The sequence below is a fragment of the Heterocephalus glaber genome, unplaced genomic scaffold (assembly GCF_053883595.1).
Source record: "Heterocephalus glaber isolate CG9 unplaced genomic scaffold, H.glaber_assembly_v1.0 deba00001606, whole genome shotgun sequence".
Taxonomy (NCBI): domain Eukaryota; kingdom Metazoa; phylum Chordata; class Mammalia; order Rodentia; family Bathyergidae; genus Heterocephalus; species Heterocephalus glaber.
This window is the reverse complement of record NW_028258377.1, coordinates 31,744,166-31,767,313: the sequence shown is the minus strand read 5'-3', so window position 1 is coordinate 31,767,313 and position 23,148 is coordinate 31,744,166. Positions and strand designations below refer to the sequence as shown.

Below are 23,148 nucleotides of genomic sequence, written 5' to 3'. Positions count from 1 at the left end.
GGACATATTATGTACAGGTTCAAATTTCCTATGATGAATGTGATCATTATGTATGGCAAATACGTACTAACAAAAATAAATTTTTAAAAAATCTCTCCTGGGCAGAAGAAACAGGTAAAACAGGTAATATTTGGCTTCTTTTTTCTTTGTGAACCTGTACTTTCTCATTGTTATAACAGTGAACTTATATTCTTACGCTTAAGGAAAGGTTTTTAAAGAAGAGAAAGCAGAAAACAAAAGGCAAGTGAGCATTGAAGATCCATGTCCTAGACTTAGCATGTCCAGGGGCTAGCGGTAAAAATGTCTGAGTGATTATCAACTCTCCCTTGTGTCTCAGTTTATCTGTAAAATAAGAATAGCTGCCTTTCTCTGGCACAGAGTTTTTATAATGAGGCCAAATGCCTTCACACACACACACACACAGTTAGCAATAAGTTAAATATCACTTGCACACCTGCCATGAGAGAAACCAATTCCACTCTTTGGTATTTACCCAAGAAAAATGGTACCACATTCAATGCTGTTCATAGCAGCATTATTTTAACTAGCCAATGACTGTAAATGACCCACATGGCCATACAACAGCATGCTACCTAGCAATAAAGAAGAAAAAAACCAGAGTCATACAATTACAGCAATTGATATATAAATATATACAAATATTTGTTAATTAAAAATAATTAGTTTTGAAAATCTCATCAGGACAGATGAAAAATCTAAATGTGAAAGGCTACATACTGTGCTATTTCATTTATATGAAATTTTGAAAAAGGCAAAACTATTATGACATAAAACATAAGAATGTTTGCCTAAGACGTGGGTTAGGGAAGGAGACTACCTGCAAAGACAGCTCTAATCTTTATGGAAGAGGCACTGTGTAACTTTACGGATAAACTTGTAGGAGTAATGAAAATAATCTTTGTCTTCAATTTGGTGCGGGATACATAATTGTCTGCATTTGCCAGTATTATGTACACTTAAAATTCGTAGGTTTATTGAATGTAAATTATGCCATTATATAGCTATTTTGATGGTACGCAGGAGAACTTAAGATGGTTTCTTAAAAAACACTATCCAACAAAATATGTGGAAATATACGGTAATATGCAACACTCCATAGAAAGGTAAGGCATTTTTTCTTCTGTGTATTTCTTTTACAGCAAAACAAGGTACAAAGAACTAGAACATATTCAGAAAGCCAATTGCAGAATACTGTATATCCAGTTAACGACAATTTTTTCATGGACAAAAGGGGAGTGAGTGTAAGCAAGGTGAAAAAGGAATTGTTTTCTGCCCCTTTGATTTCTTTTAGCACTGTTAAATTTTGTATAACAGTTTAGGGGAAATATGTAGCCCTAAAAATTATTTTCATGTTTTCTGCTGAATATTTAGTTGGAAACTAGAAGAAAAAAAACCTTCCTCAACTTTAACCCCAAATCCTGCCATTTGGAAACCTTGCAAAACAGCTGTCAGATGTTAAATATTTAGAAAATAAAGCTTCAAACTGACATTTTTTAATTTACAATACTGTCCTGAGGATGTATAACCGCTGGTCACCACCCTACCCCGGCTGCCTCAAAGAGAAGCCCTCTGCCAAATAAATGTACAGTGAGAGCCAGTGAGAGGATGTTGAGGGACGCAGCAGGAGGAAGTTGTTTGAAAATAAGAAACGGGCTGGCCAACCAAAAGGAAGCCTACGGAGTGGTGAGGCGCCGGAAGTCAGATTCTCCTTTGACAGCAGTAGCCTCGCTGGCCTCTAGTGCCCCTCACCACAGACATGGGGAATGGGTAACCACGAGGCACAATCTGGACTGTGTCTAGGGCGACAGCCCGGGTGTCTCAGTGTGGGTAGAGAAGTCCTGTGCTGAGGGCTCCCGAAATGGAGCCGCTACTAATGCTACTTGTTAAACTACTCACTTACACGTCGGTCCCCTTTTGTCTTGTCTGCCCGCTTTTGCGCACAGGATCCTGGGCCCCTCATGTGAGGGAGCCCTTAGCGCGGTCATCTCTAATGGTGTCACCCAGCACTCAACCCTAGAGAGTGCTCTGAAGGTACTGAGGAACCTGCAGGTCACCGTCTTAATACCATTTTACTTCCAGTGGACGCTTTGGAAAGAAAACTGCCACTGCCTTTCTATTAGCATATTACAAAGTAATGCATGATCACTGTTTCTCTCCCTCTCTTTTTATTTCCTACAAAGGAGAAAGGGACAAATAGCTCATGATCCCAGCTCAAATCCAGAATGTTTTGCTGTCAACCCTTCCAGTTATAATCCCACATAGCATATCTATGCTTTTTACCAGTTCCTTTTTACTGTTTACTGTGTTTCATACCCTTAAAGTTTCAATTTAAACTTTTCTTTACTGAATATTTTAATGTCTTTAAGATTGTTTGCACACGGTGAATGATAATTTATTTAAACATATTTACACAATAGATTTTCCTCCAAAATTTTTATATTAGAAAACAGCACTTTAGTAATACATGTATGAAATTTTTTCCCCAAAAATATTAAAACAACATAATCAAGCATTTATTTCTAACTTCCAGTTTACAGGAAATGAAACCATCCAAAAAGTAGGTAGTGGGAGGCATTTTACAGTACAACTTGTTAATTTTTTTCGACAATCTACAGTATGGAAAAATGGGGGTCCCTGCTGCAGATAAGCAGAAACATAAAAACAACACCCAGATGCAAGCATGGGTCTTGTTTGGATACAAATTTAAATGAATCAAATATAAAAAGATATTTGAGGGAAAAACACAGGGAAATCTGCTCAATATTAAAGAGTTATTACTAATTTTTAGGTATAATGATGCTGATTATAAAAATGTGTCCTTATATTTAAGAAATACATATAGAAATATTTAACTAATGAATGGCCTTTGGTTTAATATCCTGATTACTTTAAAAATGTTTAGAATTGGCTTTAAAATAAAGTAGAAATATGGTTTAATAGAATTTAGTAATCACTTTATAGTTACGCTTAAATTTAGAAGAAATCTAGATAGTAGGTGTAACTTCATGACCTATATTTTATCTATGCTTGAAAAAAATTTTAAACATAAACAAAAATACAAACAATATTAAATGTATTTCCCTTTACCCAATAGACATTGAGAACCATGGTGATATGTTTATATGTACATAGGAACATGGGCATACAGAACAAAATTTTAGGCAAAGGGTAGGCAGGTGTGTAGATATTAAAATAGAGAGGGGAGGACTAGGATAAATGTAAAATAATTTTTTTAAAGTTTATGACTACAATTTCTAAAGATTTTGAGTCAAACGTGGCCTAGAAAAATTTGAGAAATAATCTTTTGCCTCTAGTGATAACAGGAACTGACATGATTTCTAAAGACATGTTCGGCATTATGTATCCAACGCTTCCAATTAAGGCAGTAATTTTCCTTTCATGCAAGTGTCTTAAGAAAAATGGTCATGATTACTTATCTTTATTTGGTGGCAAGTATATTTTTAAAGGTGGTAATCACTTATTTATTCTATCTAAGTGTTAATTAACTTACTTTTTTTTGCTTAAATTCTTTCATTGGTACATTTTAGGTATACAACACATTTACATTTATGTGTTTGTACCTGTACGTGATATATCTTGGTTCTTATTTTTTCCCCATTGCCTGTGGGCCCCTCACTGCTCCACCCTTCCCTATTTACATAGATTTTGTTTCCATTTTTTTTCTTTTCTCATAATTTTTCCTTTCCTTTCTTTCCCTTCCCCTTCCCCTCCCACTTCTCCCACCCCTTTGGACCTTTTCTTCCTATTTCAAATTATCAATTATTCATTTTAATCATTGTAATCCTTATTTACACTTTCAGTTTCTCTCACCAGAGAAACTATTCAGTATTTACACATGTGTGTCCTATCTATTTCACTTAAGAGTATGACCTCAACTAAGATCAAAGTGGATTAAAGATCTAAATATTAAAACAGAAACACTAAACTTGCTGGAAGATAAGTTAGGTAGAACTCTTGAAGACATTGGCATAGGAAGAAACTATGAACAAAGCCTCAGTAGCACGGGAACTGGCACAAAGAATCAACAAGTGGGATCTCATCTTATTAAAAAGCTTCTGCACTGCAAGAGAAACCACCAATAGAGCTAAATGACTTACTATTTTAACTATACACAAATACATTCTTCTTGTACAAAATTCAAAAATATAGAAGTATAGAAAAAGTGCTTATTTTACCCCATTCCCACCTTCAAGACCCCTCCCCTCCCTATGTACAAAAGCTTTATTTCCATTTTTCCCTTCTATTTCCACTTTTGTTTCTTGTCCCTTCCTTCCTTTCTCCCTCCTTCCTCCCTTGTTTCCCTTCCCATTTGAACATTTTCTTCCCATTTCCCACTATTTATTATACATTTTAGTCCTCTTGTCCACTTTGTTTCTCACACCAGAGAAACAATGTGGTATTTATTCTTTTTTTTTTTTAACCAGTAGCTTGAGCTTGCAAGGTAACGTGGTATTTAAACATGTGTGTCCAATTTATTTCACTTAAGAGTATAGTCTCAAAGTCCATCCATTTAGTTATATATGTCTGAAGCTCATCCTTCTTTATGGCAGAGTAGTATTCCACTGCATAAAAAAACTACATCTTCCTTATCCATTCATCAGTTGATAGGCATCTGGGCTGTTTCCAAGATTTAGATATTACAAACTGTTCCACTATAAACATGGGCATGCATATATTGCCGTGGTAGGATGTCTTTAATTTTGGGGGGGAAACACCAAGAAAGGGAATAGCTGGGTGAAATAGAACCTCTAGCCTTAGTTTTTTGGGGAAATCTCCACACTACTTTCCACAGTGGTTTCATCAGTCTACACTCCCACCAGCAGTGGAAAAGAGTTCCTTTTTCCCCACAGCCCCACCAGCATTTCTTATTGGCTGATTTCTTATTAACAGCCATTTTTTCTGGAGTGAGATGGAATCTCTGTGTTGTTTTAATTTGCATTTCACAAATGACTAGTGATGTTGAACTCTTTTTCATATATTTATTTGCCATTTCTACTTCTTTATCTGAGAAGTGTCTTTTCATTTCAGATGCCTATTTTTGCATTGGGTCTTTAAATTTGGCGATTTTTTTGAGTTCTTTATACATTCTAGATAATAGTCCTTTACTCCTATGTCCTCAAGCATTCTACCTAGTCTCTCTTCCAGCAGATTTAGTGTTTCTGTTTTAATATTTAGATCTTTGATCCATTTCAATTTTAGGTTAGTGCACGGTGAAAGATATGGGTCTATTTTCAATCTTCAGCATGTGGAAAGTCAGTTTTTCCAGCATCATTTCTTAAAGAGACTATCTTTCTTCCAGTGAAGGTATTTGGGTCCTTTGTCAAAGATTAGGTGGCTGATTATGTATAGAGTTGTTTCTGCATCTTGTAGTCTGTTTCATTGATCTTTAGGTCTGTTTTGTTGCCAGTACCATGCTGTTTTCCTCACAGTAGCTTTGTAGTATAAAGTCAGGAATTGGGATACTCCCTGCTTTGCCTTTGTTGCCCATAATTGCCTTTGCTATTCTAAATCTCTTCTGGGAGCCAGGTGGAGCTGAGCTGCACACACCACCATCAGCGCTGCCCCACCCCCAACCCAGGGCCTCTGAGCAAAGAGCAGAGCCATTCAGGTGCCTGCAGCACCACTCCAGCAGCCCCCACCACCACCACCACTGGCCTTCTGGCTGCCCCAGTACCTGGATCCACACCACAGAGGCACAGGGCTTCATAAAGGCCATTGTCCTGAGCTCCTGATGGTAGAGCAGAAGTGAACAACAGAAAGAGGGCCTCTATCAGGCTCCTTGATGAAAACTGAAGCTCACTGGAAAAGTGAAGAGAATCTGCAATAATGGCACACCAGACCACCATAGTTGGTAAGTCAGAGGGATCATCACCTCCCATCAGAACCTGGACTATCTTCAGGGGAAGGGCAGCTGGAACCTGCACTAGATCCTTGCAGAGTTCAACCCTGCAGGAGAACAGGGAGCTCAACTTGGGCCTTGCAGCCAGAAATCAGCCTGAATCTTAGGAGTCTGCTGCTGGCTTGCTGAGACTCATTGACTTAGATCTGCACACTGCTGCCCATGTTGTCTATTGTGACAGTAGAAACATACCCTGAAGCAGGGCCTTCATTTTTATTTTTTTATTTTTCATTTAAAAAATTGTTTTTCTCTTATTTTTAATTTTTAATTTTAATTTTTTAATTTTTCTACTCTTCAAATTTGTCTTTTTCCTTTCTTCTTTTTCTTGTCTTTCTCTCTCTCACTCTCTCACTCACTTGCTCTCCCACATTGTTCTTTCATCTCCCTTTTTGTTCCTGTTCCTGCCCTAATTTGGATTCCTTCTTTCTTTTTCGTTTCTTCTCTTTTCCCTTCTCTCAATTGTCATTAGTTTCAAAGGAAAGTGAATAAAATTCCTAGCTTCCCTATCGCTGTTAGGTTTTTCTGTTCTTATCTTTGTTCTTACAATCTGTCTTTTCCTCCTGTATTCAACAGTTTCCTAGAGTTTGCATGATCTTCCTAGATCCTCTAGCCTTAGTTCTAACCTCTCCCTATCCTTCTACCTATCTATCACTTCCTCCCCAACTCCTTCTAAGTCCCCATCCTGAAGAGTAAAGTTGCTATATTGAAGAATTTATTCACTATAAACATATTTTGGGTGGGTCCTTGATTTTGATTTAATTTGCATGGTTAAAGGTGATAGATTAATAACTACCACAAATTGGGCCAGGGATTTAGGTCAGTGGTTTTGCTGCCTGCTGCGCAAGTGCAAAGACCTGAGTTTGATCTCCAGTACCAAAAAAAAAAAAATAACTACCACAAATTGTCATTTTATAACCTATGCTTGATGCTATTGGTGTTGCTGATTGTATCAGTTGGGCTAAGATGTTGTGATTGACCTAATCAGTTATTCTTCCTGGTATGGTGAAAATGAGATGGCCTCAGAGTCATTAGAGACTCGAAACCTAAAGACCAGCTATATCTGGGGCTGGGGATTTAGCCCAGTGGTTCCGTCGCCTGCCTCACAAGTGCAAGGACTGGAGTTTGATCCCCAGTACCAAAAAAAAAAAAAAAAAAGACCAGCTATATCTGGAAGACACCTCTGAGAAGCAATCACTCCATAAGGGTTCTAAATACAAGCAACAAAGATACTTACTATAAGCAATGTCAAAGTATCAACCCAGGAATTAAACCAAAAACAGTACCAACAACAAAAATACAAATGAGAAAGACATTTAAGCGAGGCACAAACCCAGACTTTCAGCTCACCAAAGAAAAATTCTGGGGGAAACAAGGTAGAAAAGACTGATAATCAACCACCTGGAAACCCTGAACTGATAGCATAGGAAGTAATAATACACATGAATGAGGCTCTAGAAAAATTCAAAACAGTAATAATTTCCCAGACAACTAGATGGTGAGCAGAATGAAAGACATGATTAGAGACTCTAGAACAGAAACAGATTTAAAAAAAAAAGATGAGTTCAGAACCATGATGGAAACCATGAATCCCCAGCATAGGAAATAAATGGAAACCATGAATGCCCAACATAAAAAAGAAATGGAATCCATGAAACAGATTCAAACAGATACCCAGAAGATTAAAAACTCTATTGAAAGCATACACAGCAAACTGAGCCAATCTGAAGACAGAATATCAGATATAGAAGACAGGATGGCAGTCAGTGACCATGATAATAGAGATCTCTAAAAAATAGTAAGGGACCATGAGAAATCAATCCAACACCTCCTGGATGATGCTAAGAAGAATAAGATAAGACTGATAGGAGTCCATGAAAAAGCAGGAGAAAGTACAAATGACATAAAAAAAAACTGTTCACAGAATTAATGACAGAAAATTTCCCAAACAGGGCAAAAGAATTTGACATACAGATAAGTGAGGCATATAGGACTCCAACTAGCCATGATCAAAAACAATCTACACCTATACATATAATAATCAAGATCCTGGAAACCCAACGGAAGAACAAAATACAAGCAGTTACAGAAAAGAAACAAATCACACACAAAGGAAAGTCCATCAGAATCACAACAAACTTTTTAACATAAACTCTCCAGTCAAGGAGAGCCTAGAGTGAGGTATTTCAAGCCCTAAAAGAAAACAAACTCCAACCTAGACTGATGTATCCTGCAAAACTATTTTTCAAAATTGATAGGGAAATAAGATACTTCCATGACAAAGAACACCTGAGAAACTTCATGAATACCAAGCCAGCACTCTAAACAATTCTAAATAATATCCTAGAAAGAGACAATGAAGGTCACAACTCCATGAGGCCCAACAGAGCAAATTCATCAGGCAAGGCAAGAAATTAGAGGGGAGGGGGGAAAATAAAAAAGAGCCAACAACAGGAAAATAACATGACAATGGTAAGTCAATACATACTAGTTATAACCATCAATTTTTTTAACCATCAATGTTAATTCACTCAATTCACCAATCAAAAGAAATAGACTAGGGCCGGGGATTTAGCTCAGTGGTTCCACTGCCTTCCTTGCAAGCACAAGGACTCGAGTTCGATCCCTGGTACCAAAAAACAAAAAAAGAAATAGACTGGCAAAATGGATTAAGAAGCAAAATCCAACAATATGCTGTATAAAAGAAACACACCTAGTTCAAAAAGAAATGCATAGACTGAAAGTAAAAGGTTGGAAAATAGTTCTCCATGCAATAGAAACCCAGAAAAAGAACAGGGGTAGCTATCATATTTGCAGACAAAGTAAATTTCAAACCAAAACTAATTAAGAGAGATAAAGAAGGTCACTACATCCTTGTAAAGGGAACCATCCAAGATGAATAGATGACAATCATAAATATATATGAACCAAATACTAATGCTGCCAACTATACAAAATAAATATTAAGGGACATGAAAAACCAAATAACCACTAATAGAATTGTAATGAGGGACCTCAATACCACACTGTCACAAATAGACAGATCAGCTAGACAAAAAAATCAATGATGACAGGCCAGGGATTTAGTGCAGTGGTTCCACCACCTGCTTCGTGAGCTCAAGGACCCAAGTTCGATCCCCGGTACCAAAAAAAATCAACAACAAAATTAACAACAAAATACTAAAACTGAATCAAGCTTTTGAACAAATGGACTTAATAGACATCTACAGAGTGTTCCACTCCACAAAATCAGAATATACATTCTTTTTGGCTGCACACGGGTCATTCTCCAAAATAGACCACCTAATAGCTCATAGAACATGTTTAAGTAAATGCAAAGGAACTGAAGTTATCCTGTGTATATTATCAGACCATAGTGCAATAGCATAAAAAATTTCATGAACTTCACAAACACATGGAAAGTGAATAACACTCCCCTGAACAACCAATGGGTCACAGAGGAAATTAAAGAAGAAATTAGACAGTTTTTACAATTAAATGCTAATGCCAATACAACATACAGGAATCTATGGGACACAATGAAAGCAGTTCTATGAGGGAAATTCATAGCAATGAATGCCCACACTAGGAAAACAGAGCTAGCTCAAATAAACAACCTAATGGCTGAATCTTAAGCTCTTAGAAAAAGAAGAGCAAGACAAACCCAAAGCTCATACAAGGGAGGAAATTGTAAAGGTGAGAGCAGAAATCAATGCAATGGAGACTAACAGAATGATACAAAAAATCAACAAATTGAAGAGTTGGTTTTTTGAAAGAATAAATAAAATTGATAAACCCTTAGACAACTTTATCAAAAAAAGGAAAGATGGGCTGGGGATTTAGCTCAGTGGTTCCTCTGCCTGCCTCGCAAGCTCAAGGACCTGAGTTCAATCCCTGGTACCAAAAAAAGAAAAAAAGGCTCAAATCCATGCAATTAGGAACCAAAAAGGTGAAATCACAACAGATCCAGCAGAAATCCAGAGGATCATCAATACCTACTTCAAGAACCTGTACTCTAAGTCTCTTCTGGTTCCAAATGAATTTTAGGATTGTTTTTTCTAATTCTATGAGATATGCTGTTGGAATTTTGATTGGGATTGCATTAAATCTGTACAGCAATTTTACGAGTATGGCCATTTTCACTATATTGGTTCTTCCTATTCACGAACAAGGAATATCTTTCTATTTTCTGATATCTTCTTCGATCTCCTTTTTCAGAGTACTGTAGTTTTCAATGTAGAGTTTTTTCACTTCCTTTTTAGATTGACTCCTAGGTATTTCATTTTTTTGATGCTATTGTGAAAGGGGTTGTTTCTCTTTTTTCTCTCCCAGTGAGTTTGGTATTCAAGTGTAGAAAGGCTATTGATTTTTGAGTATTGACTTTGTATCCAGCTACACGACTGAATTAGGTTATCAAATCTAGAAGTATTTTGGTGGAGTTCTGGGGGTCTTCTATGTAGAGTATCATGTCATCTGCAAATAATTCTAATTTAACTTCTTCCTTTCCTATCCTTACGTCTTTTATTTCTTTCTCTTATCTAATTGCTCTGGCTAGTGTTTCCAGAACTATATTAAACAAAAGTGGTGACAGTAGACATCCTTGTCTTATTTCTGATTTTAGAGTGAAAGCTTTCAGTTTTTGTCCATTTAGTATGATGTTGGCTGTTGCTTTGTCGTAAATGACTTTTATCAGAATGAGATATAGACCATCTATACCAATTTTCTGTAGAGTTTTTATCACGAACAGGTGTTAGATCTTGTCAAATACTTTTTCTGCATCTATTGAGAGGACCATATGATTTTTGTCCTTAGCTTTGATGAAATGGTGTATTATAGTTATTGATTTGCATATGTTGAACTATCCCTACATCCCTGGCATGAATCCTACTTGGTCATGGTGTATAACCTTCTTGATGATTTGCTGTATTCTATTTGCCAGTATCTTACTGAGGATTTTTGCATCTCATTAAGGAGATTCATTAAGGAGACTGGCCTATAATTCTCTCTTTTGGTTGGATCCCTCTCTGGTTTTGGAATCAGGGTAATGCTTACTTCCAGGAATGAATTTGGGAGTATTGCTTCCCTTTCAATTTCATTAAAGAGTCTAAGAAGTAGCAGCAGCATTGGGTCTTCTCTAAATTTCTTGTAGAATTCATCAGTGAGTCCATCAGGGCCTGGGCTTTTCTTTGTTGGTAGGTTTTTAATTACATATTCAATTTCATTGGCTGATACTGGTTTATTTAGAATTTCTATATCTTCTTTATTTAGTTTTGGTAATTCATATGTATGTAGGAATCTGTCCATTTCTTCTGTATTTTCCATCTTATTAGTATATAGGTTATCAAAATAGGATTTCTGCAGGTTTGTTGTGATTTCACCCTTTTCATTTCTAATTCCATGAATCTGAGTCTTTTCTTTCCTTTTTTGGGATAAGGTTGGCTAAGGGTTAGTCAATTTTATTTAATCTTTCAAAGAACCAACTCTTTAGTTCATTTGATTCTTTGTAATGTTTTTTTAGTCTCCATTGCATTAATTTCTGCTCCAATTTTTATAATTTCCTCCCTCGTACAAGCTTTGGGCTTGATTTGCTCTTCTTTTTTCTAGAAGCTTGAGGTTCAAAATTAAGTAACTTGAGCCTATTCTGCTTTCCTAATATGGGTATTCACCACTATATATTTCCCTCTTAGGACTACTTTCATTGTGTCCCATAAGTTCCAGTATGTTGTATTGTCATTATAATTTAATTGTAGAAGCTCTCCGATTTCTTCTTTAATTTCTTCTGTGACCCATTGGTTATTCAGGAAGGTGTTATTTAACTTCCATGTGTTTGTGAAGTTCTTATGTTTTCTTTTGCCATTGATTTCCAATTTCATTGCACTATGGTCTGATAATATGCGTGGGATAATTTCAATTCCTTTGCATTTACTTAAGCATGTTCTATGAGCTAGTATGTGATCTATTTTGGAGAACATCCAATGTGCAACTGAGAAGAATGAATATTCTGATGTGGGGTGGAACACTCTGTAGACATCTACTAAGTCCATTTGTTCAAAAGTTTGGAGGGCCTCAGATTTAGCTCAGTGGCACTATGCCTACCTCACAAGCACAAGGTCCTGAATTCGATCCCTGGTACTGAGAAAAAAAGAAAAGAAAAAGAAAAGGAAAAAAAAAGTTCCTGCTACTGAATATCAGTATTTTTGCCAGGGATTTAGCTCAGTGGTTCTGCTACCTGCCTCGCAAGTACAAGGTCCCAAGTTCGATCCCTGGTACAAAAAAAAAAAAAAAAAGCTTTGAAAAAGAAAAGGTTGTGTTCAGTTCTAATATTTCATTGTTGATTTTTTTTCAGTTGATCAGTTGATTTGTAATAGTGGGATACTGAGATCACCCATTACAACTGTACTAGTGCTTATATCATTTTTCATGTTTGTTAATATTTGTTCTGTATGGTTGAATGCACTGCTATTTGGTGCATATATATTTATGATTGTTGGGTTGGGGATTTAGCTCAGTGGTTTCACCACCTGCTGCGCAAGCACAAGGACCCAAATTTGATCCCTGGTGACAAAAAAAAAATCTCAAAACAAAAAATATATTTATGATTGTTATCTCTTCTTCTTGGATTGTTCCCTTTACAAGGATGTATTGACCTTCTTTGTCTCTCTTAATCAGTCCTGGATTGAAATCCACTTTGTTTGCAAACAGAATAGCTGCCCTTGCTTTTTTCCAGGTTCCTGTCACATGGAATATTGTTTTCCATCCCTTGACTTTCAGTCTATGAATTTGTTTTTGAATTAAATGTGTTTCTTGTATGCAGCATATTTTTGGATCTTGCTTCTTAGTCCACTCTGCCAGTCTGTTTCTTTTGATTGGTGAATTGAGACTGTTAACATTGATATGTATTGTCTTATCTCTGTCATATTGTTTTCCTGTTGTTGGCTTCTTTCCTTTTCTATTTAATTTCTTGCTTTAACTTGTGGATTCATTTTGTTGGGTTTCATGGAGTTGTAATCCTTGTTATCTCTTTCTAGAATATCCTTCAGAACACTTTGGAGTGCTGGTTTGGAGGTCATGAATTTTTCTTCTGGTGTTCTTTGTCATGGAAGTATCTCATTTCTCCACCAATTTTGAGGGATAGTTTTGCAGGGTACATCAAATCTGGGCTGGAGATTGTTTTCCTTTAGGGCTTGAAATACTTCACTCAAAGGTCTTCTTAACTTGAGAATTTGTGTTGAGAAAACAGCTCTGATTTTGATGGGCTTTCCTTTATAGGTGACTTCTTTCTTTTCTCTAACAACTTTTAATATTCTGTCCTTGTACTGAATTTCTGGAATCTTGACTATTACATATCTTGGGGAAATTTTTTTTGATCATGGTTAATTGGAGTCCTATATGCCTCGATTATCTGTATGTCAAATTTTTTTTTCCCATTTGGGAAGTTTTCTGGTATGACTTCTGTGAACAGGTTTTTTATGTTATTTACACTATTTCCTGCTTTTTCATTTACTCCAATTAATCTTATGTTATTCTTTCCATTATCTAGCAGCTGCTGGATTGATTTCTTATGATCCCTTTCTATTTTTAGGAAATCTTTCTTTTCATGATCACTAACCACAATCCTGTCTTCTATATCTGATATTCTGTCCTCAAGTTGACTCATTCTACTGTGTATACTTTCAATGGAGTTTTTAATCTTCTGGATATCTGTTTGAATCTGTTTCATGGATTCCATTTCTTTCCTATGTTGGGTGTTCGTGGTTTCCATTTATTTCCTATGCTGGGCATTCATGGTTTTCATCATGTTTCTGAGCTCCTATGTTTTTTTGTCTGTATCTGCTCTAGAGTCCCTAAGAATGTCTTTCATTCTAGTCACCATCTCTGTACTTATCTGGAAAATTATTTCTGCTCTAATTTTTTTCTAAATCCTCATCTGCTTTATGTCTGCTGTTACCACTTCAGAGAGTCTAGGTGGGTGGCTTTTGGATTGTTCTGCCTCATTGACCCTGGAGTTTGGCTTTGGTGAGCTGAAAGTCTGGGGGATTGCATCTTGTTTAAGTGTCTTCTCATTTTCTATTTCTTTAAGTTTGATTCTTGAGTTGATGATTGTATATTGCTTATGGCAAGTAGCTTTATTGCCAATATTCAGAACCACTAGTAAATGACTACTTCTCAGAGTATCTTCCAGGGGTAGATGCCTTTTGGGTTTTGAGTCTGTTGCAAGATCCTACCTCTTCAGGGCTAGGGTTTTAGCTCAGTGGTTCTGGTGCCTGCCTCACAAGTGCAAGGTCCTGAGTTCAATCTCCAGTACAAAAAAAAAAAGAAATCAAAGATCCTACCTCTTCAATTCAATTTTGCCTAACTGACTCAGCTGTCAGTTCTTTGGCACTAGGCTACAGTTGTTGCTTTTTTAAAAACCCTTAGGCAATCTCAGTCTTAGTATACCAGAAGGAACAACTGATTAGCACAATTACGTCACCATGGCTAAAGTAGTACAATCAACAATAACAATAGCATCAAATACAGCCTAGAAAATGACAAACTGTAAAAACTATTAATTTGCTACCTTTGCCCATATGAACTAGATTTGTGGTTATATAACAAAATCTAGAATTAATCCAAAAATTGTATGGAATAAATAAGCCCTTAATATGGTGATTTTACTCTTAGGGCTTAAAAGGGGTTTGGGGGGAGAATAGAAATAGAAGAAGAGGAAGAGATCAGAAATAAGGCTAGGGGACAAACTTTAGAAAACTGGTGAAGGATGGGAGAGAGAAAAGGGAAAAATAAAAATAAGAACAGTGCAAAAAAATGACACAACAACAACAAAAAACACTACAAGCCATATTCAAACAATCAAGCAAAAACAAGAATCAGGAAGGAGGGGGAGAAAAGAAAGAAAAAAAAAAGGAAAAAAAGTGCAATTCAAGGTCTCTGCTGTCACTGATAGGCAACATAGACAAACAGAGTCCAGAGCCAAACTGATTAATCCTAGCCAACCAGCCCCTTTAGTTCCTCTGCAGTTCAGGCTGGCTGTGCAGTTTCTGGCTATGAAGCTGGAACCAGATTCCTTAAGCCTACAACAATCTAGGTATCTCCTCTCAACTTGAACTCTGCTCCCTGGCCTCCTGATGTCTTGAACTCAGCACCCTTGCTGAGACACTGGGAGCCCCTAGATGGAGTCTGCCTACAGCTGTTCAAAGCTCAATTAGCTCCTCTCCAAGATGGCTGCTGGCCAGTCACCCTCACCTGGATGAAGTCTGAATCTGGATAACTCACCAGCCACTGAAGTCTGGTGTGTCTACTGCTCAGTTCCACTGATGGATTTTTCCCTGGAGGCCTCTGGGGTTGCCAGTAGTCATACTACATCTGCAGGTTCAGCCCACCATTTCCTTGTGGGCTCTGGGAGAGAGCACTGCTAGCTACCTCCCTCCTCTTTGTTAAAGTCTCTCTCTTCATGCTGCCTTTGGACTTCAGTTCTTGCCTCAGATCCTTCCTGGATCCTGGGAGCTCAGTTCCCTCCTTCTCCTTTTTGCACTGCTATATTACAGTGTCCAAATCTTGGAGAGGGTCTTTCACTGCTAACATCTCTGCCATCTTCCCAGAAGTCAACCATAAACTTTTGAATGAGCCAACATGAAATAACTTCATCCTTCCAGGTCCTCTCCCTCATTACTAAAAACTTCATTAGGGCTTAGTGATAGCCTAGTCTTCTACCTCACCCCATTATCCCAGAGTAGCAAGGAACATGTCCAGTGCCCAGTGTCCAGCAGAAGCATGTGATGGAAGACAGAATCCCCTACTTTAGACATGTTTGCTGGGCTGATCATCCATTCCCTACCTAATGGAAAGAGGCAGAGCTCCAATTTTCAGTGATCTGGGTACCTTACCCAGCACCAAGGAGTCTTCACAAAACACTGGAGAAAATGGGCAGGCACAAATATGCTTCATACCTCCATCACCCCCATCAGTGGGGTCCAGGGGGAATATGAGCCTCCACCTTCATGGGAAGCAAGAAAACTGAACAAGGCAGTGGGAAGAAGGACAAGTTAATTCCTTCTAACCACTTCATGTGAGCAGAGCCAAGTGCTGAGGTAATCAAGCATGAGGAGGTAGTGCGAGATAAGGAATTAACCACTTTCTATTTTTCTTCCCTTGGTGTCAGCACAGCCCAGTGGCTTCTGAGCTTTCACACACACCCCCAACACACACACACACACACACACACACATACACACAATATCAACAAGGTGCAACAAGGTTCTTAGGGAAGGAGCTACTTGGAACTTTATGCCCACCTACTCCTTGTTCCCTGGTGTCAGCAAGGCTTGGCAGGGAAATGAACTTACATCCATACACAAAAGGAATGAGGCAGTGCTAGAAAGCACTCTACTGCCACTAGCAATGGGTAAATGGTGCTGCAGCTTCTGTTCAATCCATCTGCCATAAGGGTGCATGAATCAATGTTGCACATGTATCAGGGTGCTGTCAGTACAGCCCAGGAAGAATGTGAGGCTGTACAACACCCCAGTGCCTTGCACAATACCTCAACAAGAATAGCTTCTCAAAAAGATTAAATACAATTCAAACACTTATAATCTAATGACAACAGGAGCAACAACAACAAAAACCGGAAAATCACAACATGAATGAAGAACAGGCAATAGCTACTGATACTGAGATGAATTGGCTGTTGGAATTTTCTGCAAAAAAGATTCTAAAACATCATAAAAATGCTTCAACAAGCGATTTGAACTTTTCTTGAAATCAAATGAAAATAAAGAGAAAGTATGAGCAATTTCAGTCTCTTCAATAACCCATTGCTCATTTAATAACATTTTGTTTCTTTTCCATGGATTTGTAATATTTTTTGTTGCTGATTTATAGTTTTATTCCATTATGGTCAGAGAATATACATGCTATGATTTTAATAATTTAAATTTGTTGAGACTATTTATGGCCCAAAACATGTTCTAGCCTGAAAAGTGTTTCAAGTGCTGATGGGAAGAAGTTGTACTCTGCAGCTATTGGATGAAACATTCCATAAATATTAATTAGGTTCATTTGCTCTACAGTATATCTTAACTGTGATGTTTCTTTGTTTTGTTTTGTTGTTTGTTTGTTTTTGTTTTTCGTCTGGGTGATCAGTTCATGCATGAAAATGGGGTGTCAAAATTTCTTGTCAGTATTGAAATCTTTTGATAGCTTTCCCAGACTTAATATTATTGTTGAAATGTTCATAACACCCAAAGTGACTTTCAGATTCAATTTAATCCTCATCAAAACACCAGTGACATTCTTCACAGAACTACTTTTAAAAAAAAACTCCTAAAATTCATATGAAAGTACCAAAGACCCTGAATAAACAGAGCAATCTTGACCAAAAAGAACAATGCTAGAGACACCATAACATCTGATCTCAAGACCTACTATAGGGATCTAATAACTAAAGCTGCATGGTGCTGGCACAAAAAAACTAACACATAAACCAATGGAACACAGCAAAGTGTCTAGAAATAAATCCATGCATCTACAGCCTACTTATTATGACAATTGTGACAAATATATACATTTGAGAAAGGACAACCTCTTCAATAAATAGTGCTGGGAACACTAGATATTCATATGCAGAAGAGTGAAATTTAACAACTGTCTCTCACACTGTAAAAAAATCAACTCAAGATGAATTAAAGATTATAGGCAATGATTTTTTTTATAAAACTACAAAGGCAAATAAAATAAAAGCAAAAATTGAACATTATAATTATATAAAACTAAGACAAAAAAAGAAAGGAAAAAAGCAACAAAGTGAAGAAACAACTTAAGAAAGGAAGAAAATATTTAGAAGATATTCATCTCATTCATGTTCTATTAAACCAAGAGCTTGAGTATTGCCAAGATCAAATCACATTTTTCAAAGTTCAGCTAAGAATAATTTTTTTTTTGGTACCAGGTATCAAACTCGGGACCTTGCACTTGCGAGGCAGACAGTGGAACCACTGAGCTAAATCCCCGGCCCCAGAAGATATTCATCTGATAATGAATTAATATCCATAATATACAAGAAATTTAAAACACTCAGTGACCAAAAAAAATTCAATTAGAAAACAAGCAATCAATTTGTAAAGATAGTTTTCAAAAGAAGAAATACATTGCCAGGGATGCTGGCACATGGCTATAATCCCAGCACTCCAGAGGCTGAAGCAGGAGGATTGCCATAAATTTGAGGCTAGCCTGAACTTCACAGAGAGATCCTGTCTCAAAAGAAGGAGGAGAAGGAGAAAGAGGAGGAGGAAAAGGAGGAGAAGCAGAAATAAAAATGTTAAAGAAAAAATTCAATCTCCCTACCCATTGGGCAAATGCAAATCAAAACCACAGTGAGTCATTATCTCAACTCAGTTAAAATTATTATTCCCCCCTCCAAAAATAAAGAAAATATTAAATGCTGGTAAAAAGCAAAGAAATGACACAGCTACACATTGCTCAAATAAATGTAAAATAGTGCAGCTATTTGTCTATCTCACTCCTGGGTTTACAGCCAAAGGATATAAAGTCAGTATGTCAAAGAGATATCTTCATTCCCTTATTTATTGCAGCACTAATTACAATAGCCAACATGTAATCCACATAATTGTCCATCACTGGGTAAATAGATAAAGAAAATAAGATATAGGTACATAGATGCTAGATAGACATAAATATAATTCAAATAAATCTGGGTCCATCTTTAATTTGCCATATAGGCTTGCTGCTAAAGACTGAAGGGACTGACAAATATTTGTATATTCAAAAGTATTTACTGAATATCAACAATATACTACCCAGGCATCAGAATATGGCCAACAAATAAGGGGACAAATAATATACAGTTTCTGCCCCCAAAAAGGACCCAGGGCAATAAGAGAGACCTATAAAGAAATTATGTTTTGATAAATGCAAAAATATAAACATGTTCAATGTTTGGAATGGCACAGGAGGATAATGTAGAGCAGACTGTAAGAAAAAGATGAAGCCTGCACAGCATGTTGAGACATAATGGGAGTTATAAGATAAATGTGGTTACCCAGGAGTAGTAGCACATGCTGCTAATCTCAGTACTTAAAGAGACTGAGGGAGGAGGATCTCAAGTGTGAGGCCAGCCAGGGCTATGCAGTGAGTTCAGGGTCAGCCAGTATGACCTATCTATACCCTATTTAAAAAAAAAACAAAACAAAACTGAGAGATAAGCAAGATTATGCTAGATAGAGGAACCAGCATATGCAAAGGAGCAAAAGTGAGAAAAAGCATTGTGTGTTTAGAGAACAATGAGCCATTTGCCTTGTGTTCAGGGGAAGGGGAAGGAAATGGGGAGGACTAGGAGTGGACAGTCACCAGCAAAGAGGTACAGTGGGGCCACCTTAAGATTCGTCAGTTCTATACGGGATGAAAAGAAGAGTCCTAAGAGAGAGGGAAATGTGACACACTGTGTGCTTCAGCCTATCTCTGCAGTGGTTGTGTGGAGATGGACAGAAGGAGAACAAGGGAAGAGGAAGAGACAGAGGGAAGGGTACTGCAGTGATCTAGTCAAAGTGAAGCAGGGCATGAACTGAGGGCACATATGTAGGCAGGGAAGGGTGGGGATGGATTCAAGACTATAGGGACATAGGATCAACAGACTGCATGAATTGCTTGCAGGGGATGGAGAAAGAGCTTTGGGTGAGAAATAAGCAGAAGAGGAGAATACAGAATGCATACACATTTTGTTTGTTTGTTTGTAGGTTTTGAGGATGTTTTGTTTTGCTTTGCTTTGAGACAAAGTCTCACTATGTTGTCTAGGCTGGTCTTGAACTCACAGTTATCTTCCTACCTCAGCCTCTTGAGGATTAAGGTTATAGGCATGCATCACTGTGCCCTGTACATATACTTTCTGGACATGATGCTGTTTGATACTAAGTTCAGATCTGGACAGTGAACACTCTCTCTACCTGTGAAATATCCAGGAGAAATCATACAATCAGCAGTTCACAACTGAATCTGAAGTTCAGGACCATATCCTGGCTTTCACAGAGATTTGAGGGATCTCATGTGTTGGGCAGTACATGGAGGCCTGGGGTCCATGAACACTTAAGGAAATAAGAGAAAAAGGACCTAGCTCCAGAGTTTAAGAACAAATGCAGAGGGAGAGAAAGAAAACTGAGATAAATGGTATGGTAAGAAAGATGGTTTAGTTATTGGGGTCAAATTCTACAAAGAGGTCAAGCATAACAAGGATTGAGAAACAACCACTGTATTCACATTGAACTTTGGCCTAATGGTGCCATGGTATAATAAACTTTTATCACATAGAGTGGTTTCCCCTTCTCTGTAGGTTTGCTTTCCATGGTTTCAACTATAGGTCTGAAAATATTAAATGAAATATTCCAGAAATAAATTATTCATAACTTTTAAATTTCATGCTCTTGTGAAGAGCATAAAGAAATTTTACACTGTCTTGTACATTCCTCCTAGAATGGGGATCATCCTTTGGTCCAGCATTTTCACACTATATATGCTACCAATTACTAGCTGTTTGGGTATCGCAGTGACTCTTGACGTATTGCAGAGCTTGTTTGTAAGATTTACTACTATTATTAATTTGTAACCATCCACTAAGATTGTTAGAATATGTCTTCTCAAGAAGAGACTACTGTATATGTTTTGAAAATACAGTGCTATCTTGGTTCACAAACTTAATTCTTTCCACAATTCTGGTTGCAAACTCAATTGGATGAGAACCAAATCAAATTTTCCCATAAGGTCAACATGGAACCTAACCATTAAATTTGATTCAGTTCTTGTCCAATTCAGTCTGTAACCAGAATCATGGAAATAATTGCTAGTGAACTAAGGTACCATTGTAATTTTCTTCCTTTCTATGTGTGGCCTTTCCATTTTCTTAATACTATCCTTTAACCAACAAAAGGTTTACATTTTAATGTCACACTTAACTACTTTTGTCTTAGTTGTTCATGCTTTTGGTATCATAGCTAAGAATCATCACCTAATTTCCTCTTATTGAACTTTAAACATATGTTTTCTCTTACTTAAAATCTAAAATAGCTTTTTTTTTTAAGTGCCATCTGCTTGCAGTGCCACCTCCTGTTCCTCCTGCCGCTGCGGCCGCCCTTAGTCATTCCCTGCGCATCTCCAGCTGCCTCACTCCCGGAACTAGCCACTGACATTTGCAGTTCTTACAAGATGGCAGACATGGGCAAAAAGAACAGTCTGAACTTGATCAAGATTTGGATGATGTTGAAGAAGTAGAAGAAGAAACTGGTGAAGAAACAAAAATCAAAGCGCATCAGCTGACTGTTCAGATGATACAAAATCCTCAGATTCTTGCAGTGCTTCAAGAAAGACTTGATGGTCTGGTAGACACATCAACAGGATACATTGAAAGCTTGCCTAGGGTAGTTAAAAGAAGAGTGAATGCTCTCAAAAAACCTTCAAGTTAAATGTGCACAGATAGAAGCCAAATTCTATGAGGAAGTTCATGATCTTGAAAGGAAATATGCAGTTCTCTACCAACCTCTATTTGATAAGTGATTTGAGATCATTAATGCAATTTATGAGCCCACAGAAGAAGAATGTGAGTGGAAACCAGATGAGGAAGAAGAAATTTCAAAGGAGTTGAAAGAAAAGACCAAGATTCAAGATGAAAAAAAAAGATGAAGAAAAAGACGATCATAAGGAATTCCTGAATTTTGGTTGACTGTTTTTAAGAATGTTGACTTGCTCAGTGACATGGTTCAGGAACATGATGAACCTATTCTGAAGCATTTGAAGGACATTAAAGTGAAGTTCTTAGATGGCCAGCCTATGAGTTTTATCTTAGAATTTCACTTTGAACCCAATGAAAATTTCACAAATGAAGTGTTGACAAAGATGTATAGGATGAGATTTGAACCAGATGATTCTGATACCTTTTCATTTGATGGACCAGAAATTATGGGTGCCAAATAGATTGGAAAAAAGGAAAGAAGGTCACTTTGAAAACTATTAAAAAGAAGCAGAAACATATGGGTCGGGGGACAGTTCGTACTGTGACTAAAACAGTTTCCAATGATTCTTTCTTTATTTTTTTTTGCTCTTCATGAAGTTCCTGAGAGTGGAGATCTGGGTGATGATGCTGAAGCTATCCTTGCTTCAGACTTTGAAATTGGTCACTTTTTACATGACCGTATAATTTCAAGATCGGTGTTGACTTCACTGAAGAAGCTATTGAATGATGATGATGATGATGATGATGATGATGATGATGATGATGACGACGACGACGAAGGTGAGGAAGCAGATGAGGAAGGGGAAGAAGAAGGAGATGAGGAAAATGATTCAGATTATGACCCAAAGAAGGAGCAAAGCCCACCAGAGTCCAACCAGCAGTGAAGCAGGAGTATGTGGCCTTGAGGATAACCTGCACTGTAATGGCCTAAAAACAACTATTATTTACTTACAGCCATATGTTTTTGTATTTCCTTGGTAGACTCAGTAATGTTTTAAAGGAATTGGTATTTTAAAGACCAATTTGTTTAACTAGCATTTTAACTATAGTTCTACTGTCAGATACATAGAATGAACAGATTCTCTGAATCATGTTCATTCACTGCTGCAATTTGGTTCTTTGCATCATATAATCATTGGAATATAACTATGAAAATTAAGTTTTTCCTGAAGAACCAAAATAGTTTTCCTGCTAGTAGTAGAGTGGGTTTAAGTCGGTTGCATTGTTGTGCTTTTCATTTTTTTTGTTACAGAAATGCAGTGACTTTTACTAAGACAATTCATCATTCAAAGGAAAAAAAATAAACTTGTGGTTAAGAATTTCCAGTAAGACCAAATCTGATAATTGTTAGCTTATTAATGGATTTTTATATTTTAGATGATAGTTAATTATAAGGAAGTCTAACTTACATGGTTATGGTTACCACAGGGAAGGGAATAAAACCTAGAATTTTCAGAAGTTAAACTGATACTATTTTAGTGTACTTCTAAATTTAACATCCATTAACTAAGTGTCTTTTCTTTGTGGTAGGGTCTGCCTTCTGCTTTCCTGGAAAGTATGACTTTACATCATTTGATGAGCCTATTTCACATTTTTTTGTTGTTTGTCTGCTTGTTTTTGTTTTTGCAGTCTAAAATAAAAATGTTAAATGCAAAAACTTATAATAACAAAATAAAATCTAAAATATTCCCTGCAT

The 23,148-nt window shown here is 37.0% G+C and overlaps 1 protein-coding gene and 1 pseudogene across 2 annotated transcripts in view; one reads left to right on the top strand and one right to left on the bottom strand.

Moving 5' to 3' along the window:
• Window positions 1–23,148, bottom strand: part of Timd4 (T cell immunoglobulin and mucin domain containing 4) — a 100,574-nt gene that overhangs the window by 66,670 nt on the left and 10,756 nt on the right. The gene's annotated exons all lie outside the window — the stretch shown is intronic.
• LOC106010497 (nucleosome assembly protein 1-like 1 pseudogene) lies at window positions 1,105–22,618 on the top strand (annotated as a pseudogene).